Raw genomic sequence first — 14,056 nt, forward strand, 5'->3', positions numbered from 1 at the left:
AGAGCTCTCTGTCTCGCCACTCGCCACTAATCTCATTGAATCAGGACTCTACCCTTATGACCCCATTTAACCGTGTAACTTCCTAAAAGCCCTATCTCCAAACGGTGCCATAATGGGGGTTAAAGTTGCAACGTATGAATTTGAGGGTTGGGCGGAGACATCATTCAGCCCTTAGCACCTGGTATTTTCAGATCCAGAACAAACCGAGTGGCTTAACATGATAGGAATTTATTCTTTCCCAGTTCTGAAGGCCAGAGTTCTAAGATCAAGGAGTGAGCAGGGCCGTGCTTCCTTTGGAGGCTCCAGAGGGGACCCTTCCTGCCTCTTCTAGCTTCCAGGGGCTCCTGGCAGGCCGAGGCTGGTGGCTGCATTACCCCTAAGGCTGCCTCGCCCCGTGCCTTCCTCTTTATGAAGGCCCCAGTCATTGGGTTTACGGGCCACCCTAATCCAGGATGACCTCATCTTAAAATTTCTTATCTTTTTTTTTTAAGATTTTATTTATTTGAGAGAGAAAAGGAAAGAATGAGCGAGAGAGCACGAGCAAGGGGAGCAGCAGAGGGAGAGGGAGAAGCAGACTCCCCACTGAGCAGGGAGCCTGATGCGGGACTCGATCCCAGGACCCCAGGACCACGACCTGAGCCAAAGGCAGACGCCTAACTGACCAAGCCACCCAGGCGCCCCTTGAAATTTCTTATCTTAGTGACATCTGCAAAGACCCTTATTCCAGATAAGGTCACATTCTGAGGTTCCAGGTGGACATGAACTGGGGGCACCACCATTCACCCTGCCACTCTGAGCGTGCAGCTCGGACCTGGGCTCAGCTCTCGACTCTGCTGATGGGCTCTGTGGCCAGCCTTCCCTGATCTGCAAAGATCTGTCGTAGCCACAGGGTTTTGTTTGTGACAGGAATAGACGTGCTGGAGTTAGGGGCTGCGGCTTGCCAAGGGCCTGGAAGGTTATATAACGCAGACGTGCTTTACTATTGAGAAACCACACTGCCTTTTGAGAAGGAGGTGGGTGGCTGGTTGGATGCTGTCTTGGCCCATTGGGGCAGCTGTGATGAATACTGGCACTGGCGGCTTATAAACCCCAGAGATTTACTTCTCACAGTTCAGGACGCTGGAACTGAAGTTTCCGTTTTGGGGAGAGTTACACACGTCTTGGCTGTGTCCCCACACGGCGGAAGGGGTGAGACATAGCACCTCTTTCACAGGGCCCTGATCGCACCCGGGAGGCCTCTACCTTTATGACCTAATGACGTCTCAAAGCCCACTTCCTAAATCCAGCACCCTGGGTGTCTATACAAACGGGTTCTGTATAAGAAAGAGGCCCCGGGGTCAGGATCTGGAGTGGGCGTTCGGGGCCAGAGGGTGGAGGACAGCCCCTGACTACTCCCCTCACCACGGGCATTTGGCCCAAGAACGATGGAGTAGAGGCATGTCATTACTGGAGTTTTTGGGTTCATTTTGCCAACCAGCCCTGGCTCAGTGTGGTTGCTGGTAGTGGGGAGCTAAGGGGTCCATTGAAGGCGGTTAATGAGCAGAGGGATGTTTGCTGACCCAAACTCCATCCCAAAGTGACAAAATTGTCTGCTCTTCCCACCACAGTTTATTGCATTTGTATCACGACAGAATATAACCTCACGACGTTCTTGAATGAACACGACTGCACATCAGTAATGGGTTTGGAAGCTCCGGCAGGGGGCGCTCCCAACCCTCCCACTGGGTCCATCACTCACCCCACAGGAAGAGCCCACCTCGCCCTTACCTGGACGGGACCTTGCCCAAGGCTGTGACCCCTGCAGGAGGGAGAGACGCTTCCCCCGTCCCCAGGGCCACAGCTCCGCCACCGAGAAGCCGCCACACTTCTCTCTCCAGCTTCCTCCAACGCACTTTGAGTTCATAACAGCCCCTCCCAATTCACCCCTTTTCTCCTTCATTCCCCAGACTTGCCTAGGGTTTTGCCCAGCTTGTTTGTCCGGGATTGCAATTCTCTTTTATCCCTGAATAAACCCATCTGTTCCTGGTAAAATAACTGGTAGTTTTTATTGTTAAGGTTAACAGAACCCATGTTCTTTAGGTATTTTCCCATTTGCTACTGTTATCATTGAAATAAAACACAGATATGACGGGGAGTTCTAGCTTACTGACTCCAGGGACAGCCCTGGGCTGGTAAGTTTGGCCAAATGGCCAAGGTTGCCTTGGATGGCGGCCCACAGGGGAAAGGGTCTTGAGAAGTCAGACAAGGAGGCAGCAGGCTGCCCCAGGTTGTGGGGCAGGTCAAGGTCGGAGTCCGTCCTTTCCCAGAGGAAGACAGGCAGTGGGGCTGCAGCTCAGGGGGGCATCCAGGTCAGGGCCCCGTGCAGCTGGAAAGGGATGGGGTCTGGGTGCCGCGGCCGGCCCTGGGTCCTCATCAAGTACACTGCTGTCATTTACCAAAGGCTCGGTAGAGGTCAAGGACTCTGTTACTTCCTTGTTACGTTGGTATTTCTGTCCTCGGTGGTGTGGAATTGGTCCTACTGTCATGTTCCATCTTACAGATGGAGAAACTGAGGCTTGGAGCTGCAGTGCTCTTTCCAAGGGCACAGAGGCACAGCTATGACTGAGCACTGGCCGATTGACCTCCGAGGCATCGTTTCTGCAAAATCATGCTGTGTGCCACGCTCTGGTCTGAGCACGGTGGGCGCGGCATGCGAGACACACGGAGATCTCTGCCTTCATTGCATTTTAGTGGGAGCAATAGGGACAGCGATGAAGTGACAACACGTACTGTGCCAGATGCCAGATGGCACGGTGGGTATCGGCAGCATGGCTGCATGGAGCCCTCCCAGCTGCACACCCTTTTCCAGCATGACCTTGATGCTCTCCCTGGCAGGACGCGGGGTCTAGCCCCCTCTGATTCTGGGCTGGCCCTGGGACTTGCTCTGACCAACAGAATGCAGCAGGAGTGACACTGTGGGACCTCTGGGTTTCGTCTGAAGACGGCTTGCAGCTGCCATGGAGGGAAGCTTGGGCTGGCCCCGGAGTGTCTCGAGGCTGGGGGAACGGAGGTTGGAGTGTGCCTCCTGCTTGCCGCTGGCCACCATTGCACACGGGACTCTAGCCGATGCCACGTGGAGAATTCTCACTGCTGCTATAAGCCACTCAGCTCCGGGGCTGCTCGTTACACAGCAACAGGTAGCAGGAACAATGGTGAGAGAGGAGGAGGGAGGCTGTGTGTGTGTGTGTGTGTGTGTGTGTGTGTGTGTGTGTGGCCGGGGTTGGAGAGGGAGCTGGAATCCGAGGCCCACAATGGCTCAGTGAGTGGAGGACATCTGAGCAGTGACCCCTCCGAGGTCCGGGTAAGGGGTCTCGCAGGGGGCACCTGCCAGGAAGAGCAAGGACCTGTGTGGCCGGCACAGAGTGAGCAGGGGACGGTCAGAAAGTGAGGCCCCTCTGGCCACAGGAAGGTCTTTAACTTTTACCCAGAGTCAGAGGAGAGGCTTTGAGCGGGGGCAGGATGTGACCCCACTCAGCTTCCACAAGCCCTCGCTGCTGTCCAGAGAGCAGCTCAGGGCAAGGGTGAAAGCCAGGAGAGCCCTGTGGGAGGCCAGCTGGAAGGTGCTAGACCAGGGCGAGGTGTGTGAGTAGAGCTGGCAAGACCCGTCGGCGGGTTGGATCTGGCTGTCAGAGAGGAGAAGGGAGGACCCCCTCCAGCCTCAGAAAGGCTGGATTGCCGAGTCCTGAGGAGCTCAGGAGTGGGGCTACAGACTGGTCCTTGGGACCCCGTGGAAACCAAGGGAGGAGGACAGAATCGGGCCAGCCCCTCGGCATGGGGGTGTCTGCAGCTCCAGCAAGGGAGCGAGGAGTTCCCCCCATGTGCAGACACTGAGCCTGAGCCCGGCTCCCCCATCGTGGAGGAGGGAGACTGTCCCCGGGCCTGGGGAGAACTGGCAATCTGCTGTCCTAGAAACCGACAGGTGTGACCACTTGTGTCAGACCCCGGACCCCTGAGGGCTCACCTGAGGTGAGGATTGAGGGTGTGAAGGTGGCTGGGCGCTGACCCCGCAGCCCCTCTGGTGGGGAGTGGGGAAGGGCCTGTCCTCACATCCTGCAGATGCCCTTCCTCCCCCACCCTTTTCAGAGTGCTGCTGGGCTCCATCACCCGTTCTCTGGGCAATAACCGGCCTGTGTCCTGATTCGTAACAGGGAATGATCAGGTGCGTTCCTGCATCGGGGGATGTGTGGACTCAGTGCCCCTGACACATACAAGGAACAGAGCGATCGGTCACAGCACCATGGCCTCGTTTGGATCCCAGTTCAAACAACCAGCTGCAGAAAGTGGGATGCACGGGGCGGCTGGAGACGTGTGCGCGCTGACCGGTAGCTGCTGTGACTGCTACGGGAATTGCGGTGAAGACTGATCGTAGGTTACGTTAAGGAGAGAGAGGCAGAGGCAGTCCTTTCTTTCAGAAATGCACAACAAACTGTTTCCTGGTGAAGTCATATGATGTCTGGGATTTGCTTCTAATGGTGCTGAGTAGAGGAAAGGGTGGGACACGGAAGAAACAAGACGGGCCATGAATCGATAACTTAGATGCTAGTGATGGGCAGGCAGTGCAGCATATCATCTCTCCACTGGTGCACGTGTTTGAGATTTTAATAATAAAACGTTTTTTAGGCACGTGCGCACACATGTAATGAGATCAGCGCTCTCTGCCGGGCGCTGTCCTAAGCTCTTTACACGTGTCAGCTCATCGATGCCCGGGACATTCCCATCACTGGATGACCTCCATGCTCCCTCCCCTGTTGCCGGGGAGGAGATAGAGACACAGAGAGCTCAAGTAACTTGCCCGCCGTTGCACAGCAGTGTTGGAATCTTGTCCTGGAAGAACGCTCCTGCGTCTCCTTGATGCTCACGCGACTTCTGACAGCTACCCTGGACCATTCTCAGATGGAGAAACTGTCCTACAGTTCCTATAGGTTAAGGGCTCAGCCACCGCCCCACTCCAGATGCCAGCCTCAAGTCCAGGTGTTTCTGTGCTTCTAATTGGCTGGCTGTAAATTGGGGTTCCCCTCTGATCATGTATTAGCCTGGCTCACAGGACTCAGGCAAACAGTTTCCCTGCTAGATTACTTGTCACAGATGATGAAGAGACACACAGGGCAGGGTCCAGAAGGGTACTGACCCAGTCGATTCTGGCCCCACGGAGCTGGAGAGCACCGTGGAAAGCTCTTCAAACCCTGTACCGTAGGGATTTTATAGAGGCTTCTTCACAGGGAGGCAACATCCATCATCAAGCAAATCTCCAGCCCCTCTCCCTTCCCGGGAGGATGGGGGTGAGGCGGAATGCTCTAAGCTCCTAATCATGGCTTGATCTTTCTGGTGACCACCGCCCCTCCTGAAACCATCCTGGAGCCCACCCAGAGTTGCCTCATTAGAACGAAAGACACTCCCTTCATCCAGGAAATTCCAAGAGATTTAGGAACTCTATTCTGGGATTGGGATCAAAGACTGTAAGTTAGAACAAGAGATGCTCCCAGTGCTCTTGTCGCTTGGAAAAGTCCAAGGGTTTCGGGAGTTCTGTGTCAGGTATGGGGACAGAGACTGCTGTATGTATTTTCTATTATTTCAGGGACGGGACCCAGAGAGCCTGGCTGCATCACAGACCTCCGAGCCGATGTGCTTCCTAGAGGCAGGGGCTGATGATGTGAAAACTGTTACTTGTTCTCTCTGGGAGGTGGAATACATTCGATACTGCTTAACCATAGTTACTTTGTTGTTTTGCCTATTTTCTTATTTTTCTGCAATAAGCACACACTGCTTGCACAATAAACAGAGTGTTCAATAGACCCATAGCCAGCAGCCCTCAGTGGTTTGGCAGGTGGGGACGCTGAGCCCGCTGGGGTGCAGGGGTAAGGTGGGGGTGGGGCAGGTAGGGGCGCCACCCAAGTTTCTGATGACCCCCAGCTGGTAGCATTGCAGACCCAACGGCATGGTTGGCGGGACCACCCGACGTCCAGCCTGGCACAGGCACTGGGGGCCCTGCCAGCCCCACGAGCACTCATTGGGGGGAAGTGACATCTCAAGGGGGGATAGGGCCAAGTGGCCACCTCAGCATCACATCTGATCCTTACATCAAACCTGGATGGGGTAGGGTCACTTCTCCCCACAACCTCCCTGGGTGCGTCTGACCTTCCCCTCACCCATCAGTCACCCCCAAATCCACACTGCCCAGGTCATGCCCCTGGGTTCAGAAATGTGTGATCAGCTGTCTGCAGAGCATGCCCCCACCCTGTTTTGCCCATCCCCTCCCATGGAAATTCTCTTCCTGTGGGCTCCCCTCTGACCCCCAACCACCCGGTACAACCAGTGGCCTCGCTATCCCCTCCCTCACCATCTGCTGAGCCCAGGTTTTGCAGGCTCTGCCCCAGTATCGTCCCCAGCCTGGCATCCTTGCACCCCGCAGTCCTTCTAGTCTCTGTGACTCCATTCAGCCACACGAAGGCCCTCTGCCCACGGGACAGAACCCCAGTGCGAGTCAGCTTCCTGCAGACCCACCTAGGCCACACACTGCCCCTAAACCCCTGTCCACACTGTCCCTGTCCTGTAATCCTTTCGGCTGCTCCCCTACAACAGGGTCTTCTGGACCTTGGCAGGGGCATGCCCCTCTCCAGGACACCATCCATTCCCTGCAGGGATTTGCCTGGCCCAGCCCAGTTGCCCCTCCCTCCAGGAGGCCTGTGCGGGTAACGAAGCCCTGGCTGGCCCTCCTGCGTGTCCTTCAGCCTGCTGGACGATAGCATCTGTCTCCTCTGCTGGACGGAAGACTCCCAGGGGTGGGGGTCCCTCCTGCATGGGCTTGGGGTGGCAGTGCCCGCTCATGGAGCCAGTCTATGAATGCTTTTTGACTCAGCAAGTCATCCTGGCCCAAAATGCATGCAACCCGACTTTTCCCGCCCTTGGCAAGCTCTTCCTACCAGGAGATGCCCTTGTGCCCGTGGTGAGCTCATGCGGCCTAGGGCTGGCCTGGCTGGGCTTACACATCCCCACAGGAGTCCCTGAGGGTCGACCTGGAATACACATGGGATGAGGGTCTCCCCAGACTTCCACGTCTTTGGGGTTCTAGACACTGAGTCTGACTCCCCTTCTGTGGGGACAGTGTTTATACACTATGAGTGGGTGATTTAAGAGGGGGAGGGTCTGGGCCTACATTGGGTGATGGACTGGGAAGGGACATGTGTGGCAGAGGCCCCCGCCCCAGAAGCAGGGGAAGGGGGGGGAGCCCAGAGGTCCAGGAGAAGGAGGTCATGAAAGGAGCCGTGGTGGCCCTGGGCGGTTCCGGGGGATGCAGGTGCAGCTGCCTGAGACAGGAAGCAGAGAGAGGAGCGTGGACCACGTCTTCGAGAAGCTCAGCTGTTAGGAGGAGGGGAGAGAGAGAGCCGCTGCAGGTTTTAGCCCTGAGCACTTCCAGCACCACAGCAGCCCTGGGGGTGTTCCAGAACCCCTTCTGGCGGCAGGAGCTCTGGAGCTGGGGTCCACGCCTGCCGGGGTCCCTCCTTCTCCATTGGAGCGGGGTGCTGCTTCCTGTTTCCGTCGGCTGGCCTTCGGCTGAGGTCTGCAGACAAACACGCGGGAATGTGAATACCCTACCTGCACACGGATCATAACGTTCCTAATGCCTTGGTTCGTTTCTTATTCCTACACTTCCTGGGATTGCAGCTTTGACACCTTCCTCCACCACATACTGGCTATTTTTTTTTATAACTTCCTAAGAGTTTCGTAATCTCGCCAGACTCAGGAGAGTATATCGTCTGCCACAGACTAATTATTCCTCAGCATCTATTATCGACACCTTGTTCAGTAGCAAAACTTCTGAGATTTAGCTGGCATGAGGCCATTGGAAAAAGGCTGCACTGCTCAGCTTCCCTTGTAGCTGGGGATGACCCGTGACCGAGCTCTGGCCAACGCCAATGGAATCAACTTGGAGGTTTGTGTGAACTTCCAGAGAGTTTTCTTAAAAGAAGAAATTGTGCTCTGCTATTCCTTTCTTCCTTTCTGCTGGCTGGGATGATGGCCTGATGGCTGGATCTCAAGCAGCTATTTTGCACCAAGAGATGGAAGCCATAAGTTGAGGATGCGGGAGTAACAAGATGAAAGGAGCCGGAATCTCTGGTGATTCTTAGGTTGCCATGCCAGCTCTGGACTGCTTGCCTTGGACTTTTGTTTATGTGAAGGAATAAATTTCTACCTTATGTAAACCATTGTTACATTGGGCTTTCCATCATTCATAGCTAATCCTATTGTAATTGAAAAGCCATTTTGGGCAAGCAGAAGTTGTAGGTTACGAGTTGTTAATCAATTGTCCCCTTGTCAATCAATTAGGAAACAGGACCCTCTGTGTTATCTGAAGCTATTCAAACCTAAGTGTTAGACTGAAATTTTTTTTTTTTTATTAAAGTTTTACTTGCTACGTTATGGAGCCCTTAAATCGTTTCTTTCAGGTAGATTTTACGTTTTGGAGACTTTGTGTCTTTTCCAGAGATGATGTAGTCTTTTAGTCTTGCAGGGACAGCAGTGCCTGATGCACTGTCCTCTCAGCGATGTGGGTCTAAGCTATCAGCATTTTCCTGTGGATGTTTCTTATTAGTGTTCTATTAGGCTTCGTCAGGGTTTGTTATAAGGCAAAGGTACTCCTTTCCAGAAGAGGAAGGGGACTCTTGGCTAATCTTCATTGTGAAGCTCACGGATGACCTACATCAATTATCTAGAGCCCTGGGTGCTCGTGGTCTGCCACGCTCCTCGTGAGCTCCAGCGCCGACCATACTCCTATCCTCACACGGTTCCAGCCAATGCTGCTCTCCAGCTCACAGGATCCTATGAAGGTATCTGTCCCGCATTCAGACACTTAACAGATGTTTATCCGGGCCTTGTGTGCTGGGCCATCCTCTAAACAGGGAGGATGTGTAGTAAATGTCACGGTGGTGGGAGAAAGGTAATGCACAAGGTGTCAGTCCTTGCTGAGGGACCAACAACTTAGCTCAGCAGATGGAAGCAATCACATTTATTAGCTCACATGTCTGCCAGCTCCCCAGGCTGCCCTGCCTGTCTGAGCCCAGCTTGGCTGGCCTCCCTGGTTGCCCTCATGGTCCCACTGGCAGGGTACTGGCCCCCCAGGGCCTCAGCCTGCCGCTGTGGTCTGTTCTCCAGTGGGCCGGCCCAGGTTTGCCCTCACAGTTCTGGAAGGCTGGGGGGACAGGGAGGGGGACACTGCAAGTGCTTCTTCAAGCCTCTATTTGAGCGAGTCTCTCCTTGTTCCACCGGACAGGGCAGCCACGTGGCCAAGCCTGTAGTCAAAGGGGGAGGGGCCTACGAAGTTACAGGGTGCAGGGCAAAGGCCATCAGCACAGGAAGGCCACTTACCTGGAGCTATTAATGCTGTCAGGATGGCCCCGTGGGTCAATATGTCAGCTATAAGGTGGGGGCATGGGGTGGGCTGTTTCGGGGGACATGGGACAGGGCTGAAGTTCTGTGCAGGGCAGTGCGGGGAGCCCAGTGCCCAGAGAGGGGGTTTTTGGGTAAAGGACCGAAAGTAGTGATATCTGAGGAAAGGGTGCCCCAGCAGAAGGAATAGCAAATGCATCCCCAAGACAGGACACGCCCCCCACGTTGGTGGCATTTTCTCCCACTAAAATCGGGAAAGTGTTGTATTAGTCTGGGTGGGCCCAGGGAGGATTTCTCAGGGACTAACGCAATACCTTGCTCCCCAAAATCCCTGTGGACAGGCTGAGCAACCAGGCTCGTCACCCCCAGGGCCACAGAGCTCCTCCATGTGGCCACAGCCCACCTCAGGGTGGGAGAGTGTTGTGGGTGGGGTTGCTGGGGCCTGTGCTCTTTGTAAGGCTGCCATCCAGTTTCCCGAGATGACGAGCTGGGGCCTGCTCCGCTCTCAGGTCCTCTCGTGGTGCCCGGGGAGGGGACCCGGTGCAGCCCCGTGTGGTGTGCATGTGGCCGGTCCTCTGGCTGAGGTCGATGGGAACAAGGGGTAGGCTGGAGTCCAGTCACCTGGCCCCAGCCTTCCCAGGGACACGTGGTGAGCTGACGTCCTGGGGTGTGGGGGGGCCTGGGGGGCAAGGAAGGCTGGGCTGCAGAGGAAAGGGGTCCCCAGGGCGGCGGGGGGGGTCCGTGGGATGGCTGGTCTGGGCTCGGGTGCTGTGGAAGAGGTATTACTGGCCAGGGTTCTCCAGAGAAATGGAACCCATAGGGTATACGTGTGTGTATCACTATAAACAAATGTGTATGTACATACTATATATACAGATACATAGATGTAGAGAGAAGGTGTGGGGGGGGAGAGGGAAGGGGAAGGGGACAGAGATTGATCTCTCATGCAGGTGGGGCTCAGGCCATTACGGAAGCTGAGAAGTCTTGCTCGGTCTGCCGTCTGCCAGCTGGAGGCCCAGAACAGCAGGGGGGGTTGTGGTTCGGTCCAAACTCAAAGGCCTGGGAACCTGGGGTGCCGAATTCAGAGGATAGGAGAAGAGGTCTATCTCAGCTCGAGTGACGCCTGGGTCCGCCCGTCCCAGTGCGCATATGCGCCTCAGCGGCATGGACACGCCCAGAAGTAACGTTTTACCCGCTCTGGGGCGTCCCCAGCCCCGTCGGACACACACGGTGAGCAAGCACAACACCGTCCTGTTCTTTGCAGACAAATGACCCTGAGTGACAGTGCTCAGTGGCTCCCCAGCACCGCCTACACCAGGAGCCGTTCAATCCTGGAGCATCTTGCATAGGAAAAGTAGCACTAAGCATATTTTAATTTGCATTTTCCTGAATTTTAAGAAGGTCGACAGTTTGCAAGTATTCACTGGCCACGGTCGTTTGTACTTTTGTGAATTGCCGGATTCTGTGTCATCACGGAAACCAAGTCAGATTGGTTTAAAAATGTAAAGAATTTTATTGAACAGCTTCCTTTTAGCAAAGACGCTTTTTTGGGGGCACAGCTTTCTAGATTTATCTGAGGGAGTCCTCATGCCCTTGTGACACCTTGCTGGAGGGGAGAAACGGAGGCTCAGACAGCCGCTCTGAGGTCGTGGTGCACCCCTTACAATGCTCTCTCTGTCTGGGGCCATCGGTCCTTCCCCAGCATTTCTTTTGCCTGTTAATTTAAGCTTCAGTATGTTTTGAAATGAAAGCTAAAACTTTAATCAGCCCAAGTTCTTGAAACTTGTGCCGTTTCTGCCGAGAAACTTCTCCCAAGAGGAACCCAAACTCAGACCCCTGTTTTCCTTGAAGACCGTGATGGCTTCTCTTTTAACAGCTCTATCTTCCACCCATCGGGAGTTAATCTGGGTGAGGACGGGGTACTAGGATCCACATTGTATTTCCCACCAGACGCCATCTGGAGCCACTCCCCTGGGACGCGACACTGGCAGGCTGTCCGGCTGCCTGTGCCGCACGCCGTTGTCCCGTCTGCGGACACAGACTCTCTCAGGGCGCTGGAAGCCTGCCCCCCGCCAGCGGGCAGCGCCCCCGCGGCTGCGGTGACCCCGGTCCCCCGGGGGGCTGGGTCCTGCGGTGAGTGGAAGGAATCCGGGTGAACTCTGCTCACTCAGCAGAGCAGGCCTGGTGAGCTGGGCGGGGACACCGAACTGTGGAAAATCACATGTCAGAAACCAGGGAAATTGTTCTGCCAGTTGTATGGACGACTAGACACTGTCTGGGAGACCCCAGGTCCCATGGCCCCCAAGCGGCCTGACCCCCCCACCCCCAGTAACATCCAGACTGCAGACAAGGGGGCATTCCTAGGGGCCGCTCCTAGAGGAAGCGAGCAGGAGGGATGGGCCCGGGGCCTTCTTCCTTGCTCCCTGGAGACAAACCCAGGGCTCCAGGAGGCAGAGAGGAGCTGGTATGTGATCCTAGGGCCTGCCGTCCAGAGCCCGGGCTTCCCAGGCCTTCCCAGCAAGAGCACCCCCACACATGGGCTGAGAGAGAGAGCACCCCCACACGTGGGCTGGCTGGCCGGGCCGTGGAGGAAGGCCCTTCTGAAGGCCCCACTCGGCCACCTTAGTACTGAGGCTTCGCTTCCCCCATGGCCCAGCCTTGGTACCTGAGCTGTTTCCCCTGACGCCCCGGGAGCCTAGGAGGGTCTCCGCCAGGCCTCCCAGGCTCTGCCACTCCTGCCTGTCCCAGCTCCTCTGCCCTGCGGCTGCCCCAGCCAGACCGTGGGCAAGCGGTGCTGTTGGTGGGTCAATGTCCCATCTCTGCCCAGGCCGAGACCAGGGTATCTCTTGGTGACACTCGGGCCTCAGCAGGAGGGACTAGAGCCACCACGGCCCCGTGGCCCGGGGCCAGAGGCTGTGGAGCCCAGATGGAAAGAGCATTCAGTCTGGCTCAGAAGTCTGTGCCTGGCCCTCCCCCGTCGGTGACATGCTGTGACCTGAACACATCACTTCTCCCGGAGCGGCTGCTTTCTCACTTAGGGATGGGGAAAGATGCCGGCCTACTGGACAACCGTGAATCACTTCCCCGTCTGCCACCCATGTGCCAGGACCGGAGACGTGCGTGCGTGCCTGACGGGGGAGTCCCAGCCTGGGGGAAGGGGGTTGAGTCTCTCCCCCACTGAGATCCCCCCTGCCTTTTCTCCCATAGGCCAGGACGCTGTCTCCCCACGGGTTGTTACCCTCTCCTTGCCCTCTGTCTCTGGACCGTCCAGTCCCTGACGTCCTGTGCCCTTCAGCCTAAGCGTCTCCAGGGGAAGACTGCCTCCATGCCTGTTGGCTCTCTGGGCCACACTTAGGTTGGCCCCTTGCTGAGAGCTCCAGGAACCAGTGAGCCAGTCCAGGAGACACGACCACGGAGTCATGGCACATGTTGCCTGGGGGCCCAAAGGGGAGGGCGCTGGCACCAGGTGGGGGGCTGTGGGCTGGAGACTAGGAGGGGGAGGGCACTGAGACCATGGATGTTGCAGCCATAGCAATATGGGGGGAGGCAGTCCCCTGCTGGGGTTGCTGGCCCGCTGGCTGGTCTGGGGACATCTTTTGGCCCAGAGCTCAGCTCTTCCCCAGAAGGGCCAGTAGAGGGCCTTCTCCCTGCCTCCCCCCAAGGCCTCCCTACCTCCACCCCATGGCCCCCCACCAGCATTCCCTAGTGCTTCCAGTGACCACATTTTGAAAGCAGGAACCCTGAGGTTTGGTGGGTGGTGGGAACAGGGCCAAGGTCACGGGGTGGGGGTCAAGGATGGGAGTGACCCTCACACTTTCCAAGGCCCAGGCCAGCACAGCCTCCTAACTGAGCTGCAGAGACAGATACTAACACAGACTCAGTCAACAGAATTATTCGAGGTCACAGTTCTAAGACTGACTTCTGGGATGGGGGCAGGAAGGGGGAAATCTCCTGTCCCTCCTGCCCCAGGCCCATCCTGCGGTCTCTGTGGGGAGGTAAGCTGCCTCATCTGAAAGCCTGCCTGATCTAAACCAAAGCTCCCATTCCTTGCCCTGCCCACAGCATCTTCCTTCCCCCCCCCTCCCGCCCTGTGGGACAGACCCCAGGAGACTGGAAACAGGGTGGGTTCCATTCCTTCCCATTCTTCTTGCCCTTCCAATGTGGGAGCTCCTGACTCCCCCAGCACACCTTGCTGGGGCCAGGGGGGCATTACTGAAAGGGGCAACGTTGCCTTGGGCCCCCCCCACCTGACAGCTTGGCCTACATGTCCCCTGGCCCTCCTGGCAGCCTTAGGGCCTCCGCACTCCCCATTCCTCCCGGACGGCGCTGGTGTTGACCTCTGAGGGCCCCCACTCCTGACCTTGGGTAGGGAGAGCCCCTCCACCTCTCTCTCCTGAGGACTTACCATCAGCCCACAGGTTCCTCCGCGAACACTCCTTCCTCTCTCCGGAGGCAGCTAGAGTGGGCCTACCAGGCTGAGAGATCACTCTCCTTTCCCTCTCCCTCTCCCTGGCAAGTCCAGTCCTACTGTGGCCCCGTGGGCAGACCCTTCTGGGGAGCGAGTGGAAGGCCCAGGCTTCTCTCGGGAAGTTGGAGGTGGGGGTGCAGAGGCCAGGGTGTCCAGCAGACCCCC

The sequence above is a fragment of the Ursus americanus genome, chromosome 3, assembly GCF_024610735.1.
Source record: "Ursus americanus isolate L20-20 chromosome 3, mUrsAme1.1.p, whole genome shotgun sequence".
NCBI lineage: Eukaryota > Metazoa > Chordata > Mammalia > Carnivora > Ursidae > Ursus > Ursus americanus.